Below are 22,114 nucleotides of genomic sequence, written 5' to 3'. Positions count from 1 at the left end.
TCCTAAAACAACCGGTTACTTTCTGCGGGTGGGTTGGAAGATATGCTTCAATAACACACCAAACATATCAAAACACATCACCTCAAACTGGTTTCTAATGTACTTTTCCTATTTATTTTTAATCTGACACATGACATCCCTTTATATTTTCATTACACTTAGCCAAACCTTTGGAAAGAAAAAGGAGGCCAAGCACAGTGGCTCACACCTGTAATCCCACCACTTTGGGAGGCTGAGGTGGGCGGATCACAAGGTTAGGAGTTTAAGATCAGCCTGACCAGTATGGTGAAACTCTGTCTCTACTAAAAATACAAAAATTAGCCAGGCATGGTGGCGCACGCCTGTAGTCCCAGCTATTCAGGAGGCTGAGGCAGGAGAATTGCTTGAACCCTGAAGGCAGAGGTTGCAGTGAGCCAAGATCACACCACTGCACTCCAGCCTGTGCGACAAAGCGAGACTCCATCTCGAAAGAAAGAGAGAGAGAGAGAGAGAGAGACTCCATCTCGAAAGAAAGAGAGAGAGAGAGAGAGAAAGAAAGAAAGAAAGGAAGGAAGGAAGGAAGGAAGGAAGGAAGGAAGGAAGGAAGGAAGGAAGGAAGGAAGGAAGGGGGGGGAGGGAGGAAGGGAAAAGAGAAAGGAAACAGTGGCACCTAACTGTATAAGTGGGTTTGTTCTTATGGGTATGTTACCTGCATATTAATTGTCAGCCATAACCATTTATTTCCAACTCATTTTCATCTCAATTGATGATATAAATTAGCAAAGAACATTCAGCAGTTGCCATCTTCTCAAAAGCCAGCAAAATGTCAAGTGTCGCTATACTTATATTTTAGAAAATAGCAAACTCTAATTATTTTTAGGTAATACAGCTAATGGAGAATTAACAGAGTAAATTTTGCTCAGCTAACCTTAATAAGACCCTTCATAGTCTCTATATGATATAATGAAATATTCAGAATACCAATAATTTTGGCTCCTTCCCAAACCATTTATTCTATTACAGAAATTCTGAGTTTTTGATTACCTGCAAAACACAATGGTTTTAGTCAATTACAATTTTCTTAAATAAAAGCAGACACAGAAATCTTCAAAACTCGTGGTTAGGAGTTCACCACCACTAATGACTCTGACCTTGGGAAATCACTGTGTAGCAATATCAGGACATGCTTAAAAAGAAGAAAAGCAACTAAATTTCACATTAATTTCTATAAGCACTAAGTGCTACAGAAATATAAAACAAGCTTTTAAAAATACATCCAATATAGTGTTATAAAAAATGTGGTAGAAAATTAAAAGTTAAGAAGTTCTGCATCATGATCTTAAGAAGTTATTTTATGTTAAATGTTTCAAAAATTACACTACTGATAAGTTTTCTAAAACTAAAACAGTTTAATATGCCAATTTCCTCTCTTCCCTTTGTATCTGGTTTAAGTGTAGGCCCAAATTAGTTGATAAACCATTGAATGCACTTTGCCGGAGTGTTTTTACACTTATCCTGTAGATACAAAGTTAAATAAGAGACAAAAAGTGACAGAAAGTCCAGGGATTATATTGAAGAAGAGTGACTAAAAATCTACGGGTTAGATTTGTTTTTGTTTTGGAGACCAGGTCTTACTTTTGTCATCCAGGCTGGAGTGCAGTGGCATGAACGTGGCTCACTGTAGCCTTAACCTCCCGGGCTCAGGTGATCCTCCCACTTCAACCTCCCAAATAGCTGGGAATACAGCATGCCACCATGCCTGGTCAATTTTTTTGTATTTTTAGTAGAGACAGGTTTTCAACATGTTCCCCAAGCTGGTCTTGAACTGCTGGACTCAAACAATCCACCTGTCTTGGTCTCCCAAACTGTTGAGACTACAGGTGTGAGCCACCATGCCTGGCCCAGGTTTTTGTAAACTATTTGGGAGGCATCCCAAAATCTCTGCTCATACAGGCAATAATCAAGAAAATGGCTTCATGCCCCCTCCCAAAATCAAGCAAGGCATACCTCGAGAACTGTAATCTACAAAGAGGTTCAGAGAGAGACAAGCCACCTGTTACAGGCCTCAGGTGCTGACCAGGGGCAGTGCAGACAGCGACCGAGGCAAAACCTGACTCTTGTGTTCTCTTCTTGGGCACTGTTGAATGTCAAAGCTAAGACTCACAAGGTGCCCTCAATGTGCACTCCTGGAGTAGGACACCATCCTAAGCTACCCGATGCTGCTAGCCTACTCACACTTCCATTTCCCATCATTAGCAAAGGACTGCATAAAACCACATGCCCTACCCACCCTTTAAACACAATCTGACATTATATTTGGTTCTAATTATACAGTAGCAAGCAAACTGAACTTAAGAGAAATATGCCTTCATGTATCTCATGGGCAATAATGACTATCAAATCAATAATAAAATGATCATATTCATATGAGGATGTGTGGGTGTTTAATAACAGCACACGGCACATACTAATTTTTAAACCTTATAAGCACCATTTATAGCTATCACCACATATTCATTTTATATGTACCACTGCAGACTCTGATTTTGACTAGTTGTCAAAAACCATTAAAATATTACCTCGTGGAAGTCTAAGTCCCTGCTGCTTCTTACAGCATATTCAAACAGTAAGAATGTACTAGAATCCAATCGTACCCTTACCCTCTTCCTGAACCACAAAAAGTGCCCAGGGCAAAAAATGCACTGGGCAAGAAGACAGCTTATAGAATGTAAAGTACAGTTTATAAGAAGTAAAGTTCAAATGAGAAGCAAAAAGCACATGAGGACTAGTGTATTACAGTCAAACTATATATGGATAAGCCTCATATATTACAATGAATTTTCTCTGGGATAATAAGGTGAGAGTCAGTAGGGAAAGTGTGCCCTGTGCACACATGCAAGGTGGCTCTAGTTTTTGGAAAGCATCTGCACACACACACCGTGTGCTGACACCTCCATCATCACCAAGACCAGGCTAACGTGGGCACAAAGGCAATAAGAAACGTAAAGGCAAGTGTGCAGTGTGCAAGGGTGCAGTAAAGCAAGGGTGCAGAAAGAGCTCCATAACCAGAACCAGGGGCACAGCGCCTGCAAGGGCCGGCTACAACGTTGACCCAAACCTCTGCAATAAGAAGTCACTGTGGAATCAAGAAAGTGGAGAGATAACTTTCAAGCTAGTATTATGTTTCTCTAAGCCCATGGCTTCAAGTGGCAGTAAGCCTAGGCAGATAAGGCATGAATTTATGTTATTTGTTCTTCTCATAATGATCGATACCTGCATCAGCATAGAAGCATAAAATGTCTAAACAGGATTTTCTTTAAAACAAAATTCCAGGGTTTATGTATTCAGATTATTTTCATCTCTTCAAAAGCATTACCTTGGGGAGCTATACACATTTATTCCACTGATGTTTCACTATTAAAAATAAGGTTTAAGTTCCTTGCACAATCTACATTACCATCTCTCAAGGACACTGTAGAAATGATTCCTGTATTGGCCAGAAAGTTAAGATAGAAAGTTTCTAAGTACCCTTACAATTCTAATAAATTATTCTGGCCTTCTAGGAATAATATAAGCATCTACAATACAATAAAATATAACTCAGTCTTAAATAACAAGTTCAACTCTTTACACACACACACAATCAAATATTATATAACATCCATACAAGTGGTCACTCAATTACACACCTATCTCTATTCTACAAAATCTATCTACAAGGCAGCCCCTTTCATCTTCAATTTACTCACTTTAAGCTAAAAACAAAAGGTTTAACCTCTGGTGCCATATAGAACAAGGTTTAAATATAAAGTACACAAATCAGAAATTTAATCGATACTGAATGCAAATATTGCTTGGTGGGCTAAGTACTGCGTAGTCATTCACTGAAAAATAGAATATCCACTCCCATTTTCATTGTAAGGCTGAGGTTTTAGAAGAATTAAGATGATAACTTTGAGAGTGTCAGAATTCTTACGGAATAAAACGGTTAATTTATATTTAAAAAATTCTTAAAGGGAAAGAATAGTTATTCTAAATTCTGAACAAAATTAATTTGCCCTTCAGCAAACCCTCCATCTTTCATCACAGCAAATAATCAGTAGAATTTATTCAACTTTATTTATCAAAACAGTAGTCCTCCACAGAGACAAAGGTAGGAAAGAAGGGGGAAGTAGATCACCCCCAGGGGAGTTCTTAAAAATATGTGTGGTGTTTCTTGAGTGGCATTTAAGGGACACAGGGCACAGGGCCAGTCTTGCTAGAATTCCCACATGTGGGACAGTTCTTGCCAGCAAAATATCATCATGCCTTTTGCACAGCTGGAGCAACCCACCTGACATTTATGTGTATGAAAAACCTATTTATGCTTCTCTAAACCTGAAACCTATTTCTGTTTTACATATAATCAAAAAGTATTTTTGCTTATTTAACTAGTTCCTGTCTCTCCCAGGAATGCAACTCTGTATACTGAGTAAAGGCTTTGCTTTGTTTTGTGCAGAACTTTAGCAAATACTGTTCACCATTTCAGAAAATGGTATCATGGAACCCAGTGCTGTTCAATGACTCTCCCTCCCCAGTATAGTCCACCTATAAAGCATTTTCGCATTCATTTTCATGGTGAATCCACATGCAGGTACCAGCATTTAACTACTTGATTTTATTTCCTAGGTTAGTCATATCCGAACATTTTGAAGTATATGTCATATTATCATAAATTACATATATTTTCCATTGTATTATTGGTGCATATTATATTCACTTTTCTGACGGTATGTATAGGTGAGTTGTTTATCTGTTAATTTCATTTCAGGGTACTTAGAGAAATGTTACAAATACTTGTTATCAAAGAACTAAAACTACCATTCAATCCAGCAATCCCACTACTGCGTATCTATCCAAAGGAAAACAAGTCATTACATGACAAAGCCACATGCACACGCATGCTTATAGCAGCACAGTTCACAACTGCAAAAATATGGAACCAACCTAAATGCCCAACGGCCAAGTGGATAAAGACAATGTGGGCTGAGGCGGGCGGATCATGAGGTCAAGAGATCGAGACCATCCTGGCCAACATGGTGAAACCCCGTCTCTACTAAAAACACAAAAAAATTAGCTGGGCATGGTGGCACATGCCTGTAGTCCCAGCTACTCAGGAGGCTGAGGCAGGAGACTTGCTTGAACCCAGGAGGCGGAGGTTGCACTGAGCCGAGGTCACGCCACTGCCTTCCAGCCTGGCACCTGGTAATGGACTGAGACTCTGTCTCAAAAAAAAAAAGAAAAGAAAAGAAAATGTGGCATATGTATACCATGGAATACTGCTCAGCCATAAAACAAAAACAAAATAAGGCACTTTGTCACAACTTGGATGCAGCTGGAGGCCATTATTCTAAGTGAAGTAACTCAGAAATGGAAAACCAAACATCAAATATTCTCACCTCTAACTGAGAGATGAGCTATGAGGACACAAAGGCATAAGAATGATACAATGGATTTGGGAATTCAGGGGGAAGGGTGGGAGGAGGGTGAGGGATAAAAGACTACACATTGGATACAGTGTACACTGCTCAGGTGAAGGGTGCACCAAAACCTTACCAATCACCACTAAAGAACCTACCCATGTAATTAAAATCCACCTGTTCCCCCAAAAACTGTGGAAATAATTTTTTTAAAGAGTCTGATTAAGTTGGAACCCTCCATCCACAGACACTCAGGAATGTCCTTCCACATTGGTTCTTTCCATATTAGGTTCAACAAACAAGTGAAAAAGGAGCATAGCGGACAGGTGCACCCCAAGCCATTCACTGACGCTTTTATTTGTATACCTGGCAGGGGAGCATGGAACTCAGACTCTGGGGATGAAGATAAAAAGCTCGATTTCTGTTCCCTTTCTTTCAGTCCGAGAAGCTTGTCATGGCCTGTAGAAAAGCACCATCCTACGGAAGGACACACTAGCCCTGTGCTCTTATTTAACTATGGGGACCTTCATTATGGAAACCTTGAAGTGGATCAGATAAAAATCAGGAAAATGTCAACAAGGTCAGTAAATTAAATAATCTCAGAATAATTTATAAGCGATTTCTTTTTCTTTATTTTTGTTCTTCATTTGAGATAGGGTCTCATTCTGTCACTTAAGCTGCAGTGAAGTGGCTCAAACACAGCTCACGACTGCCTCAACCTCCTGGGCTCAAGGGATCCTTCTGACTTAACCTCCCACATAGCTGGGACCACAGGTGTGTGCTATCATGTCCGGTTAATTTTTTTTTCTTTTGGAGAAATGAAGTCTCACTATGTGGCCCAGGCTGATCTTGAACTCCTGGACTCAAGCAATCCTCCTACCTCAGCCTCCCAAAGTGCTAGTATTACAAGTGAGAGCCACCACACCCAGCTAGCTATTTCTTTTTAGTTTTAGTTTTACTGACATGTTTAAATGCAACTTAGGCTCGGGAAAATTTGAAGAACTTTTGCTCTTAGACAAAAGCATACATGTTTTGGTGAATTTATGATCTTCGCTTTCAGTGTAACACTCAACTAGGATATGCAAAAGCAAGGCAGAGATTTTTCAATTTCCAAAAAGTAAAACGTATCTTTCTTTTGTGCCCTATGCCAGCAGTGGCCACATAAACAATAGGGAAATAATATAACCATGAAGATAGCTCATCTCTGCAAGGGACTTATTAAAACCTTGCACTTTTCCTTCCCTCCGTAACACATGGTCTCTGGAGGGAGTGCAATATGATACAGCTGACAAAAACAAAAGCTGGCGTGAAGGTAACACAGTCCTGCCGCTCTGCAACCTCCACAAACAGATCCTGATGTACCATCTGTGGTGCAGAACAATAGTGCCAGTCACTTAGGGCCTTGACAAGGATATTCTCACTCTCACTAAATTTTGGAAAGCACACCCACTCCCTTTCAGTGGCAGCACAGGCCCTGAGCCTAAGGGCCCACTAAACCCAGGGGCTGAGCCTGAGTGCCTGCTAAATACAGGGGCTGAGGCCGAGGGCCAGCTAAACACAGGGGATGAGCCTGAGGACCCACTGAACAGCTCTTCCATCCCTTCCCAGAGGCACTGTGAATGATAAGGCATTTCTAAGAAGAAAGGTCTGAGTGCCTCCTGCCAGCACCCATCACAGATATTGAGGAATGCGGCTGAAGGAAGAAACCTATTAATAAGCCAGTGAGTCTCCTGTACTACCATGCAAAGAAGCCTCAAATCTGAATTTGCACCTGGTTATGAGTTTCCTGGAACAGGTCCAGTCTGGGTGGCTGTGTGGTCCTTCTAATACCACTTACATTCCATGGCCCACCACAGCCATAGCCAAAGTACACACTAAGTAAGCATTCAGGGAATGAATGAATGTACTTTTACTTAGCAGCTGTCTATATTGCTGGCTTCATAATTCCTAACTGTGCAAGCACACTAAATATTAATTATTACTCTAGAATGAAATTTGCCAAGCTACTAAACAAAACTTCATTGCAAAACCTCGCTCTGAAAGCAAAGGTTGCCATGACATCATAGAAAACCTCATGGGCTGGAACCTGAAGAGGAAGGCCAAGTCACAGTTCCAACCATGCCATTACTCAGATGGATAAATGTGGGCAAATCTGCCTTCAAACTGCTATTAATAATTTAATGTCTTCACACAGTTTGGTTAACAATAATGACACTTGTACTTGGCCAGGCATGGCAAGAAAGAATCAACAGGGACTATCTACTACCATTATAACATTTTACAAGAGAAAAGGAGTTTCAAATTGATAAGAAGTTCCCTCCAGGTGGATAATGCGCTTTTCAATTTGTATTCTGACATAGTGACTTCTCAGCCTGGAAACACTGCTTAGTACAACCAGAACTCTGATGTACTGAGGGCATGTGTTCTCTTTCTGGGTCCATGAAGGCGCGTAGTTTTAAGGGCAGGAATTTCCCAGCGCCATGCCCCCTCCCATCTCTCTCCATCCGGGAGATTTAACAGTTAATGTTTAAATTTCCAGGTTGCGGGAAGAAACTAAGAGTCAATCACTCCAGCGGAAGTTCTAAGGAACTCCTTTCATTGGCCCAGGGTCTTCGAGAAGGTGGGGGTTCCTCCCAAGTTAAAAGTCCCCTTCTTCCGCACCCCTTCGGACTCCATGTTTGGGTCCCCTTCCATAAACACTCTTGTGCTCATGAAAGCTGTTTTTCTCTATCCTGGATTTCCCCTCTGGAGTCCCCTTCACGAACACTCCCTTCGTGGAAGCCTGTCTTCCCCTCCTAAACTCCATCTCTCTCTATTCCCTTCCACTCAGTGTGGAAGCTGCTTTCCTCTCCTGGATTCCATCTTTCTGGATTCTCTCACTCGGTGAGAGAGTTAGCTCTTTCTTTCTCCTCCTGTTTCTCTCTCTCTCTCTCTAAATCACTTTCTACAAACACTTTTGAGTCCCGCACTTACTGCGCACTGCGCCATCATCCCCTCTCTCATTCTTGAGAGGGCAAGAGACCAAGAACCTGGAGAAACGTCCTCTCAGAGGAACTGAGGGCACCCTGAACCAGTGAACCCCAATATTACAGTACCATCTGTGAAACGGGCTGGATTAAATCAGTGGCTCATGATTTGGGGTGATTCTACCCCTCCGCCTCTCCTCAAGGGACTGGAACAAGTGTCTGGAGATAGCTTTCGCTGTCACAACTAAGGAGGGGGTGGTGCTACAGATGTCTCCTGAGGTGAGGCAAGGAACACGCTGCTGCTTAGCACCCTACAAGGCCCGGACAGCATGCAAAACAAGAAATTCCCTGTTAACTGTACCGAGACTGAGAAACCCTGGATGACATTATTTTTAAACTCCCTAAAATTCAAAAAATGCTGAATCCAAATGTGTAACAATGGAAAAACCTTACAAAGTTGCTAAATGTGGGACATCAGAAGCCTCTCCGTAAGCAGAAGCTGGCCTAGGATAGAAGTTACAGCTACTCTGGGATGAAAGTTCTAAGATCTTGAAAGACAGTGTATTTGGAAATAAATGCAATGAAACCCTTCAAGCCGTGCCTACTAACCTCACACTCTGCGCATGGCGGTGGTTATGTGTAACTGGACCCTCCACAGCTTCCTTTTCTTGTTCTTTTTACTCCACAGCGATGGGCATTGTTTGTTTTAGACACGAATGCAAGCCAGTTCTGAAAAGACTGACAATTATATTCTCCTTGTCCTCATAGTAAAAGAATAAAGTGCCTCTAAAGATTACTAATGACTGACTGCCATAAAATAGATGGGCATCACTGATTCACAAAAAACACAAAGCCCACAGCCACTGCTGAAGTGGGGATGCACCCTTGAGTTCTTGGTCTGTTAACCTTAACAGCTCCTCTTCTAAGCTGAATTGCATGTGTGAAGCTGCCCCAAAACAGTCACATATCTTCTAGGAATAAAATCACAGCAAGCTCATAGTTTTGTAAGAGAAAGGGGAAAAAAATCTCTGTCTAACCATTCTCAGAAATTGAGTGCATAAAATATAGACTTGAAAGTGCTATACTGGCATCTCTAATAATTCACCTTTATGATATCTAAGGCCAGAACTAAAGGCTATAATGATAGGGAATTAAAGGATATTCTTTGCATTTTCTTGGATATTAACCATAATTATAATAAAATGAACAGCTGAAAGGTCAGTGCTTACATTTTCAATAGAACCCAAAGTCTTAGAAGCCTACGCACAGAATCCCAAAATGTTACGAATTTTGTAAGATTTCCTTCCTGAATAAGCTTGTCACTAATTGACACAAATTACTCATCCTTTATTCACTGAGCATCTAACAGGTGCCAGGCAATTGCTAGGCTCTGGAAATATATGGCAACAAGGAAGCCTTTACTCAACCTGACAAGTTTTTCTGAAGAACACAGGAAAGTAAAATTCTACACCTCAGAGTGCAATCATGGACAATAACAGTAGTACATCGTGGTAGGAAATTCCACAGCACATATAATCCACTTTCAAGGAGGCTTGGAGGCTCCTTTGAGGAGCAAAATTAAACAAGAAAAGCAGACACAAATGTGCAAAAGTCTACCATCCCCCTCCAATCACACAAAAAGGAGGATGTCCATGAGTTGCACAAACCATCAGACAAGGAGAAAAAAAGGCAGACTTAAACAATGAAAACTGTGAAAAAATCCACAGAAACATGAATGAAAGTGTTATAAAGTCTACGTTGTTTTCAACCCAGCACTGTAATGTGCTTACTGAGTCTCAGGCTTGGCCAAGCTTCCCACTCCCAACTCCCAGATTTAATCAAGTTACACTTAAATGGCAGGATCAGCAGCATAAAAAGCTAGTATGTTTGCACACACTCCACATTCATGGTAAATAAGAAAAACACAATCTAACTAAAAGTAGAGTTCATCCAGCTACTTACACAGCTGACCCCACCAGCGAGAGCTTATAGATTGTGGACCACAAACTGCATCTGGTCAGCAGACATTTCTATTTCTCTTAGCAGTGTCCTAAAATATTTAAGGCAGTGTTTTTAAATACAGAGATTTCACATTTTTAAAACTGCATATTTCCAACTTCAGTTTTGCTTTTTTTTTTTAAATAATAGCCACCTCCTTTAAAACATATAAGATCCACAATTTGCCATAGTCTTCACCACTTCCTACTGCCTCCAAAGCACTAAGAGGATTTTCTCACTATTTCTCATAGTAGACAAGTACTTATGTCCAGTTTTCTTTCTTTTTTTTTTTTATTTGTTTGTTTTTTTGACATGGAGTCTCACTCTATCTCCCAGACTAGAGTGCAGTGGCGTGATCTTCTCCGCCTCCCGGGTTGAAGCAATTTTCCTTCGTCAGCCTCCTGAGTAGCTGGAATTACAGACGTGTCGCGCCAGGCTAATTTTTGTATTTTTAGTAGAGATGGGGTTTTACCATGTTACCCAGGCTCATCTTGAACTCCTGACTTCAGGCAATCCACCCGCCCTGGCCTCCCAAAGTGCTGGGATTACGGGCATGAACCACCATGCCCAGCCTTGCCCAGTTTTCAAAGGTAAGGAAAATAAAAGTGAGACCAAGAGAACTCTAATTTTCTTCTATCTGCCTACTTCCCTTATTACCTTCCTTTAGGCATTAAATTGTTGGCCCTGGATTTAGATCTTAACCCCATTTACCACACAGTACCAAGTGAGTATACCAGGTATAACCAAATTAGAAAATCAAAGCCAGGAGTCAGAAAGCTGCTTGTGTATGACCTGGGCTTTGATTGGCATCAGCACTAACCTACATCCATTCATACAGGCCTGGAATTGTGGCTATAATCTGGTCCTTGATTTTTATTTAGAAATAAACCATCGTAACAACAATAATGACCAAATACTATTTTTTATATGTTGTCATTCAAGAAGGTACTCACAAAAGGAAGGATGAAAATTAAGCAATGGCTCATAATTACAGAACCACTGACCCTTCAGGAACTTGGAAGTTCCCAATGTCAGGATCAGTGCTGGGGCCGCATGCTGCAGGGGAAAACAAGTAAAAAATGGTCCATTTGACATATGCAATCATTTAGACCATCTGGTCAGGACTGAAATGATGGCACACTCTAAGACTGCATGTGTTTGGGTGCATGTGCCCATGTACAGACACACTGGCAGTTCAAATTCAGGAGGGCCGTTAGGCCTACTGCCTAAGCAGAATATCAAAACCCACCAGCACAGAAAAGGGGAAATGCCCACATTTGGTAAGCTCCAAAATCGTCTGCCTAGCACAGAGCTGAGTGCCAGACACACACCATGACTACACCAAGTTGTCCTCTTAAAAATAACCTGTTTCCCCTAGGGCTTACACCAAGGAAATGAGCCAAGCAGAGTTACCAGGTACACTTCTCCCCACTCTTCCCCCAACTCCAAAATTCACTCCATGTCTCATGCTAGCGATCAAAGGAGTAATCCTGGATTCTTCCCATTCACCTACCCTCTAACCCATCAGCAATTCCATACATTATATCTCCAATATATCCAAGTCCTTTCACTTCTACCCATCTCCATGCCCTGCTCCCCGGTCTAAGGTCACCTCCCTGACTCCCATGTAGACACCTGCAATGGTGTCCTAACCCATCTAAATAAGCTGCACAGTCCTCAGAGAGGCCTTCCTGGGGCCTCCAGCCACTCTCCCACCCAGGCCCTGCCCTCCTGCCTCAGGTCTTCTCTCCTTCCTCCAGGGCACAGAGCTCTTTCCCCAAAACTGCCTCAGGGGCTTCTCTCTGCCTGAACTTCCTTTTGCTTCCATTCCCTACCTGGCTAGCAGGTACTCATCCTCAGGTGCCTTTTCTAGCCCACAAGTCTGCATCAGGCACTCATGTGGGTCTTTTTCAGAGTTACTTAAAGTCACTGGACTACAAGCTCCATGAAGGCACGCATCATGTCTGCATAGTCACCCCCATACACACAGTACACAGCTGATGCAAGGTGGACACCAGACAAAAATGCCTCATCTTTAAGTTCCTTAATTCACTCAAAAAAATAAAACAAGAACTGAGGCAATGCCAATTTAATCTAAAAAGCTCATGTCATGATCATCTTAAAAGCTATCAGAATAGCTTACATAACTAAAATACTGGGTGTAAAAGTGTATTGTCTATCTGTCCCTCTAGTTAAACACATTTCTCTCTGGCTAAAGTGAAAAAAACTGAGATGCATGCACTGCTGCTCAACTCCTGAGGATTCCACTTGATACTTTTCAAACAATTTATTAATCAATTATTAATTGTGGCAGTGACCACACTTTTATCATTTCATATCCATCTTCAGGAGGGATACATCAGCATTGTCAGAGCTTGCCTTATTAAGAGAGTGTTTCCCGGCCGGGCACGGCGGCTCAAGCCTAATCCCAGCACTTTGGGAGGCCAAGGCGGGTGGATCACGAGGTCAAGAGATCGAGACCATCCTGGTCAACATGGTGAAATCCCGTCTCTACTAAAAACACAAAAAATTAGCTGGGCATGGTGGTGCATGCCTGTAATCCCAGCTACTCAGGTGACTGAGGCAGGAGAATTGCCTGAACCCAGGAGGCGGAGGTTGCAGTGAGCGGAGATCGCGCCATTGCACTCCAGCCTGGGTGACAAGAGCGAAATTCCGTCTCAAAAAAAAAGAGAGTGTTTCCCATATGAGCTCAAATCAACACAAAATGAAGAAGGTTCACCAGGTGACACTGAGCAGGGCCCCTACTACTGCAATGTCATCCCCGAAAGGGACACAAAGGTCAAGGGAATGGAGCTGTGACAACTCTAATGGGCACAGAGTTAAGGTTTCACTTCTTTTCCATTGTTACTGCAGAAAAAATTGTTTCTATTTGCAAAATAAAATACAGACAGATTATCCTAAGGCACTATCCTTTAAAAAATTCGTGCAAATGCTTAAACAAAAGATTATATGTGTATGAGTGAACTGAAGAGCTTCATTTCCCCCAGGCATCTTCTAATTCATCGTTCTGCTTTATTTTGCTTAAGTGCATGATGCCGATAGTTACACTGCTTGCTGTTTTATTCAGTGTAGTAAATAGTGCATTGTTTTTTTTTTTAATGGACCTAAATAGTTTTCTTCAATTGGAAGTATGCTCCTGTAATAAACCATCCTCAAAATATTTTTGCCAATGTTACAAGATGGAAATGTTTTGTAAACTGTAAAACGCTATCCGAATGAAAGGAGGACATCTGTATTACTAAAACAGAAAGCAAAACATTTACTCAGAGCTCGCACTGATACGTTACCACTGAGATCATCTCTTTTTAAGTCAAGTTCAACCACATCTTCTCAGCTCCTATTTTTTATTAACAACCGACAAGGCTTACCACACCGTTCCCTCTCTTCCCTCCCTTACTTCTCCACTGGCTTCCCTGTGACTGTGACACCTGGTTTCCCTCCCCATCGGACCACTTCTCAGTTTCTCTCACTGACTCCCTTCCTGGACATGGACTATAGTCATGGAACAGTTCTTTCCTCTGGGTGCTAGTTTATTTCACCCTATCACGTTTTTAGGGTCACCCCCATAGTCGCTGAGTATATTTTAGCCGGCTTTTCCCTGAACCAACATCAGTGTTTCTCTCTCCAATGAAAAGCCATTACACGGCCTCCTTCAATTCAATGGTTTTATGTTGTTTATTTCTAATAAGAATGAGCCAAATAATATGCTTAGTTTTTCACAAAGCAAAGCCATTTTCTTTTACCAAAGTATATTTTCTATAATATATTAATACATGATATAAGCATTACTAAAATAATATTTTAGTAATTTGAGAAATATATTGTTTTAACTTTTATTTTCAGTTCAAGGTACATGTGCAGGTTTGTTACATACGTAAACCTGTATCACAGGGGTTTGCTGTACAGATTATTTCATCATCCAGGTATTAAGCCTAGTACCTATCAGTTATTCTTTCTGATCCTCTCCCTCCTCCCACCCTTTGATAGGCCCCCGTGTGTGATGTTCCCCTCTATGTGTCCATGTCTGCTCATCATTTAGCTTCCACTTGTACGTAAGAACATGAGGTATTTGGTTTTCTCTATCCAATGTTGTATAAACGGAACTTATCTTTTCCACCCTGCCTCCAGCCCACCAAACCTCCCTCTCCTGCTGCTCACTCTCTCAGTTCACCAGCAGCTTGCTTGTTTGCTTTCTTTCTTTCGTCTTTCTTTCTTTCTTTTTTGTTTGAGACAGAATTTTGTTCTTGTTGCCCAGGCTGGAGTGCAATGGCACGATCTCAGCTCACCGCAACCTTCATCTCCCAGGTTCAAACAATTCTCCTGCCTCAGCCTCCCAAGTAGCTGGGTTTACAGGCACCTGCCACCACGCCCAGCTAATTTTGTATTTTTAGTAGAGACTGAGTTTCTCCATGTCAGTCAGGCTGGTCTCAAACTCCCAACCTCAGGTGATCTGCCCACCTTGGCCTCCCAAAGTGCTGGGATTACAGGCGTAAGCCACTGCACCCGGCCCATTTTTTTCTTATTTAAAATAATTAACTGAAAGAATTAACACTTATCTAATGGTGATTTTCAGTCTCTCCTTCAGCTCTCTGGAGAAAGGAAACCTTGACCCCCTTGAAGGAGTGATGGGGGAAGGAGGAGTTGAAGCTTCTGCTTCCTTGGTCAGACTGGGTACTGGTGCTTCCTACACAACCTCCTGAAGGTGTCTTTCAGATCTGCGTGTTCTTCATAGGAAAAATTCAAGGGCTTTCCAACTGCAAATCTTCCTTCACAATCAGCCTGATCTCCCTCGATACTGCTTTTATCACCTCCTGCCTCTGCTCAGCAGTTGTCTGCTCACATGTGGATTCGGTCCTAGGAGTATTTGTTAAGCATGCACTTACCCACGTGTCAATTCCCACGCCAACCACAGGCGGCTTATATCCACCCAAGAGGGATGAGAAGTGTAATTTAAGATATAAACCACACAGGTACTGCAATGAAGTTATGCAGATGATACAGAGCACCTAAGATTCTTATGTTGAACTTTACAATATGCAAACTTACTTCTCTTTAAAGTGAAAGTTCAGTGAGTTTCCAGCTCTACAAAAAAAAAAAATTAGAAAATTAGCCAGGCGTAGTGGTGAACTGCTGTCCTCCCAGTCAATAGACTGAGGTGGGATCATTTGAGCCCAGGAGGTCAAGGCTGTAGTAAGCCATGATGGTACCACTGTACTTCAGCCTGGGTGACAGAGTGAGACCCCGTCTCTAAAAATAAAAATAAAAAATTTTTAAAGTAAATTTAAAAATTTTTTTTTAATTTTACCTCTGTCTTCACCAGATCACCTTCCCACCAATACCCTTTCTTTGGAAACTGAGTGAGAGCACACTGCAGAGGTTGACCAAGCTTAATATTTCTTGTGAAATATTAAGCAGCAAAGTGCTAAGTAATTCCACAGTCAAGGGTTACATGCAGTACATCCTCAATGTTGCCTCACATCTGGGAGCATAATGAATAGCAGTGTTATGTTCATCTTCCTTCCTACTCAACCATTATACACCAAGGAAGCAGTGTGGTCGAATCCAATCCCTTTGTATACTCTAAGAAAAAAGCCTCTCCTCTTTCAACCCTTTCTCCTAATGCTGTAGTATCATAAGGAAGAGCTGAAGTTGGTAGTTTTACCATCTTTTGAAGAGCTAAAAGCATTCCAAGTTTTTAATATTGCCACGCACGGAAAACAAGCACTACCCGCCCCCCCCACCACCACCACCTGTTTGTCATTTTAACCTTGTTAGGTGAAAGAGACTAGAAAACAGAAGAGTCCCCACTACACTTATTCCAGCGAAGGACTGAAGCTGGAGCCTGCCACAAGCATCTTCTAGAACAGCTTCAACAGGGGTATCTAAGAGATGGGCCACTAGCAAGTCATAGCGGAGTCCAAACCAGAGTGAAGTGAGAGGAGTCTTCAACATGAGAATGGCCAGGTGAGTCACGGCGACCAGGCTTCCTTCCTCTGGCTATTAAGTACAGCAGTCTCAACAGTACCAATGACCAGGCCTTCCTTCTATTTAGTTCCACCACCGGGCACTGGCACATTAAGAATGTCCGTCTAAGGGCGTATATAAAATAAAGCACACTTTGCACTTTAACCAGTGACTAAGGAAGATCAAAGGCAGGGGACAAAAACCACCCGGAGTTTTCGACCTCGCGAAAACCTCTCACCAATCCCGCAGGAAACTGCGGCGCTGGCCCAGGTGTGCCCAGCTCGGCTCGCGTCCACCTGGGACCAAACTGGCCCAAGAAGGCCCAGCGAGCAGGCAAGAGCGACTGTGGCCGGCGCGCCTCCCGCAGTTCCAGGCGGTGGCAAGAACCTGAGAGCCGCCGTCCCAGGCTGGCCAGGCGACTGCCCGCCCTGCGCGCACTCCCTGAGCTGCCGCTCCCGAGTCTGGGCAGAACTCGCAGAGGAAGATAGGGCAGAAAGCGGGTGGAGGGATGCAGCGCTCGCCAGTCCAGGCACACGACACTTGTCAGCTGAGGGGGGCAGAAGGGAGCCGTCAGCCCCCAGAGAAAACAAAAGCCAAATGCCCACAGCCAGGAGTTCGGTGGCCGGAAGACTGGCTGGGAGCCCTCCGGAGTCCCGCCCCGTCCCTAGCCCGGGACCCCGGCTGCGCTGGCTCTGGGGCGCCCGGGTGGCCGCGCCTGGCACTCCGACCCTGTCCTCGCGGCTAGCTGAGACGCGGGGCTCTGCGGCGGCCGCGCCCGTCCAAAGTGGGCGACAAGTGAGGCAGCGCCTCTCGCGGGGAGCCCGGCACGCGCCCTGGCGGCGAAAGAGAAAGAGAAAGAGCCGAGGCCGACGCTGGGGCGATCCTCAACACCTCCCGCCCCACCCCACCCCCAGTCCCCCGGCCCGGCCCGGCCCTCGCCGCGGGAGTCGCACAGGCCCCTCCGCCCGCCCCGGGACCGGGGCCACCCCCCGCGGCGGCGGCCGTGGGCGCCCACGCGGGCTCGCAACCATCCCACGCGAGCGGCGGCGTCCTTCTTACCCCCAGCGGAGCGGCGCCAGCCCGCAACGCCTACCGGGCGATAGGCTGGGGGCGAGTCAGAGCGTGAGGTTCGGCCGGCCCAGGCTGCGGCGCCTCTGCCCGGCGGTGCCCGGCGGGAGGGGCGCGAGGGTGCACGCGCGGGGTGGGGGCGCGGGAGCCGCCCCCTGCCCGCCCCGCGCGCATGCTCCCGCCGCACCTGCCTCGCTCCGGGTTCCACTCCCCGGGGAGCCTTGTGGCGCTGGGCCCGCCGAGGTCGGGGCTTTCCCGTGGGAGGGGGTTGGCTGCTGCTGGATTTTCAGATGCCTCCTTCTCTGCATTTGTTCCCTGGGAAGGATTCCCCCAAATCTTGGCTACTTCCTGCCTGCCAGCCTCCTCCCCCACTGCCGTGTCCCAGGCGCTCACCCTGCTTCATCCCAGCTCTTGGGGTTCACCTTCCGAAGGCTCCCTCCACCAGATCTCCCTCCCTGTCCCGCTGCTCCGATTTTGCAACCTCCCCCATTCCCCTTTCCCGCTCTTGACTTTGCTACTCACGAGTACCTGGATACCATTTCAAAATAAAAGAATACTCTTTCCAAGCGGCGAGAAGTGTTTACTCGCCGTGTTCTAACTGCTTGGGATTGAGCAGGAAGCAGGAGCTGGGCAGATCCTGCCCTCTTGGAACTTAATGCTTTGGCCTTTCTCAAAGCATTGTCGCCGGGTTTCGGAGGACTGTATTAAATCGTTTATTTGGCTTATAATTAAAGGTAGCTGGTAACTGAGGACTATACTTTGTGACTTTTGAATGAAATGTTATTTCATAGCATGCCTTGTATATAAACCCTAGTATGCAAATAATAGCTAGTATGTACAATATAAATATTAGTTTGTTGCTTTCTTTAAGAAATTGAATAATTTAGCAGGATTAACAACAATAGCATCCAAAATGATCTTTTTGGTTTATCGTGGACTACCATAAACCGAGAATGAAAACTTGCTTTTTAAGCAAGACTGGGCATTGTAGAAACATAATTTCATATTCTTACTGAAAAGAGATATATAAACCTTTGCTAATGAAGTTTTAAAATCAAGAACAACGATCATAGAAATTTGTAAGTGCAAACACACACGATTTGTGTTCTGTGCTCTAGTCAGTTAAAGAAAAAGTTGTTAGCCAGGCATAGTGGCTCACGCCTATAATCCCAGCACTTTGGGAGACAGGAGCTGGAAGATCACTTGAGGTCAGGAATTCAAGACCAGCCTGGCCAACATGGTGAATTATGCCCCGTCTCTACTAAAAATACAAAAATTAGCCGGGCATGGTGGCGCGTGCCTGTAATCCCAGCTACTCAGGAGGCTGAGGCAGGAGAATCGCTTGAATCTGGGAGGCGGAGGTTGCAGTAAGCTGAGATCACGCCACTGCACTCCAGCCTGGGCAACAGAGTGAAACTCCATCTCAAAAAAGAAAAAGAAAAAAGAAAAAGAAAAAGATAAAGATACTAGAGACAAAGAAAAAAAGAAAGAAGTAAAAGACTTAAGTAGCGGGAGGAAAACATTTGAAGCACAGTTAACGAAGGAATGTACTTCTTTCCAGGCCATTTTAACGTTGTGCTGAGGCCTTGTAGAGCTGCGTTTCTGTGATAACGGGCACACCTGCGGGTACCACCCTTGGTTGGAGACTTGCTCACCAGATTGGATGAAATGAGAATGGGACTCAGCAGATGAGAGTTCCACAAGCACAAAAATGCTTCAATTATTGCAGTGTATCCCCGGTCCATCTCAGTGGTGTTTGTTTATCATTGAAGATTCTAGATATTAGTAACAGAGATATCAAAATGCCTGTAGCACTGAAAGAGTTAAGTGCACTTCTGGTTTCACTTGCCCTTCAGAGAAGTGAATATTGAGGTTAAAATATATGAAATCGAAGAAGAAAGCTGGATTGAAACCCAAATAAAGTGAATTTACATCAGCTTATCTTCACTTCTTGGGGGGGAAATTATTTTTATGTTTATTGATTATATTTAGTTTAAGTTTATGAAAGCAGAAACACTGTTTTCGGGGGCTGAGTTTAAATAAGGAAAAGGATACACCGATAAAACAGGTCGAAACAGGTGGGAAGCCTCATCTATGGCTACTTAAACATAAATGCATAGGTGCATAGTGCTGACAATAAGAGGATTCTGTTCAGAGAAGCTGACATCTGTTTTAAACTACACTTATTCAAATTTTATGGAAATATAAATAAGCAGGAACACATTAGTACACTTCTTTCAAAATTTGAAAAGCTGTTGTAGTAAATGCCTTTTATTAGGATAGCTGCAGATTAAAACGAAATAGACATGTTGTTGATTTTTATAACTTTACCAATGATTCATCATGAGCAAAGGGGTTTATAACATTCATAGTTACTAGGCATTTTACTTTTATAATTCACTTGAATCCAAGCAACTCTACATGCAAACAACTTTGTTTGTTTGCATGTAGAGTTGCTTGGATTCAGCTGAATTATTATAAACCATCCAGATAGATAAGGATGATTTATTGTCAGGATAGAAATTCCTGATGGTGTGACATAGAGAACCCCTTTCTGGAGGTCATCAAAACATAACAGAGGCACAGCAGTCCTATAATGTGTCCATCTATTGTCAATGAAAATGAAACCTTCCCACCTGCTAAGATAGTGACTGGTTTTATTCAAGGAACTCATCATTTTAAAAATTTTGCCAAATTTGTTTACATTTTTCTGGCTGGTTGTTTATATTTCTTTTCTTTCCTTTCTTTCTTGAGACAGGATCTTGCTCTGTAGCCCAGGCTAGAGTGCAGTGGTATGATCACAGCTCACTGCAACTCCACCTCCCAAGCTCAACTGATCCTCCCACCTCAGTGTCTAGAGAAGCTGGGACCACAGGCAGCCACCACTTCTGGCTATTTTTAAAAATATTTTGTAGAGATGGAAGTCTTACTATGTTAACTAGACTGGTCTCAAATTGCTGGGCTCAAGCAATCTTCCCGTCTTAGCCTCCCAAAGCACTGGCATTATAGGCATCAGCCACCAGGCCTGTCCTATATTTCGTTTCTAAGTAGGACTAAATTACACTGCTTTATTATTTGATCAATAGCAGGATTGGCTGTTGATATGAATGTGGATTTTTTTGTATGTTATTTTGAGGCAAGGTCTCGCTCTGTCACCCAGGCTGGAGTTCAGTGGTGTGACACAACTCACTACAGCCTGGACCTCTGGGCTCAGGTGATCCTCCTGCCTCAGCCTCCTGGGTAGCTGGGACCACAGTTGTGCAGCACTATGCCAGGGCAATTTTTAAATTATTTGTAGAGATGCGGTTTACTATGTTTTTAAGACTTGAAATTGTTTCTTAGCTTATACTTTGAATGTGACCATTTGGGAGAGTTTAACACAGAGTGAATTCCTGGATACGTTTTGGTATAACTGAGAAGTTATCTTAACAGAATTCTGTATTTGCTTGGACAAGCAAATTGTCCACAGCAACTGAAAACATTTTATTAGTCACGATCTTCAACAACTCTTATCATCAAGTTTATTTTCATGTTAATGCCACTGTTAATAGTTTTCTATGTTACAGTTGTGTTTTTTTACATGGGCTGTCCAATATTAAGCTTCCTTTAATGGACTGAGGTATAATTGCATAGTGTACTATTTAAATGCAAATATTAGTTCATAAAGGAGTGTAAATTATACTGTATAATTAAAACAAATTTTATTATTTATTTATTTTGATAGAGACAGAGTCTCACTGTTTTGCCCAGGCTGGTCTTAAAATCCTGGCCTCGAGACATCCTCCTGCCTTGGCCTCCCAAAGTGTGAGATTACAGACATGAACCACTATGCCCAGTCTAAAACCAATTTTACATAAATGATATCAAAAAGCATAATGCTTTTTTGAACAAATGACTTAAAGTCTATATAGAAATCTACTTACTTGCACATTTGTGCTTTCTTTTAGTTGAACAAAGTTATCAAAAAGTAGCTTAAAAATACTGCATTCCAGTGTACTTCCTTGACTTTTTAAAAATCCAGCAGAGACATAATATTTCTGATGATGCTTAGCATCTGTATAAACTGAAGAAGATAAGAATCCTCTTGTTAATAAAAAATAAAAAAAAAAACTTCACTTCCCACTACAACCAATACCAAATAAGCTAATGGGATTTAAAGAAAGGCATGAAAACTCCAGAAGGAAAGATAGCAATCTCTTTAATCCTATTTTCATAGTTATTGATGGTACAACCACGCTATCTCCAAAGTGCAAGATCTAGAAGAAGAAAGTTGAAAATTTGATGGTGGAAATTCTTGAATAGCAATATGCCCCAATTAAATGTAGCTGGACACAAATTCTCTTAAAAATAGCAGATGATATAATAAAGACATACCTGGTTCCAGACCACCACAATAAGGTGAATATAGCAATGAAGTAGTCACACAATGTTTTGGTTTCCCAATACATATAAAAATAGAGTTTATACTATAGTCTATTAAGTATACAATAGCATTATAACTAAAAAGGCACGTTTCTTGGCCGGGCACAGTGGCTCACGCCTGTAATCCCAGCACTTTGGGAGGCCAAGGCAGGTAGCTCACAAGGATAGATGTTCAAGACCAGACTGACCAACATGATGAAACCCCGTCTCTACTAAAAATACAAAAATTAGCCAGGT

General features: G+C 42.8%; 1 protein-coding gene across 18 annotated transcripts in view; it reads right to left on the bottom strand.

The window, feature by feature from the left end:
* Positions 1-18,065, bottom strand: part of L3MBTL4 (L3MBTL histone methyl-lysine binding protein 4) — a 464,367-nt gene extending 446,302 nt beyond the window's left edge. For 11 of the 18 annotated variants that reach the window (XR_013525731.1, XR_013525732.1, XM_078347773.1 and 8 more), the window contains exon 1: positions 17,447-17,557. The gene's annotated coding sequence lies outside the window, so the exon portion shown is untranslated. Of the gene's footprint in view, positions 1-17,446; positions 17,558-17,848; positions 17,941-17,983 lie in introns of those variants that run through there. The other 7 variants (XM_078347774.1, XM_035270604.3, XM_078347781.1 and 4 more) reach the window with 3 other exon arrangements.
* Positions 18,066-22,114: the final 4,049 nt, after the last annotated feature.

This window comes from Callithrix jacchus, chromosome 13 (genome assembly GCF_049354715.1).
Source record: "Callithrix jacchus isolate 240 chromosome 13, calJac240_pri, whole genome shotgun sequence".
NCBI classification, from domain to species: domain Eukaryota; kingdom Metazoa; phylum Chordata; class Mammalia; order Primates; family Cebidae; genus Callithrix; species Callithrix jacchus.
Note: the sequence above shows the minus strand (reverse complement) of the source record. Positions and strands in the feature narration are given on the sequence as shown.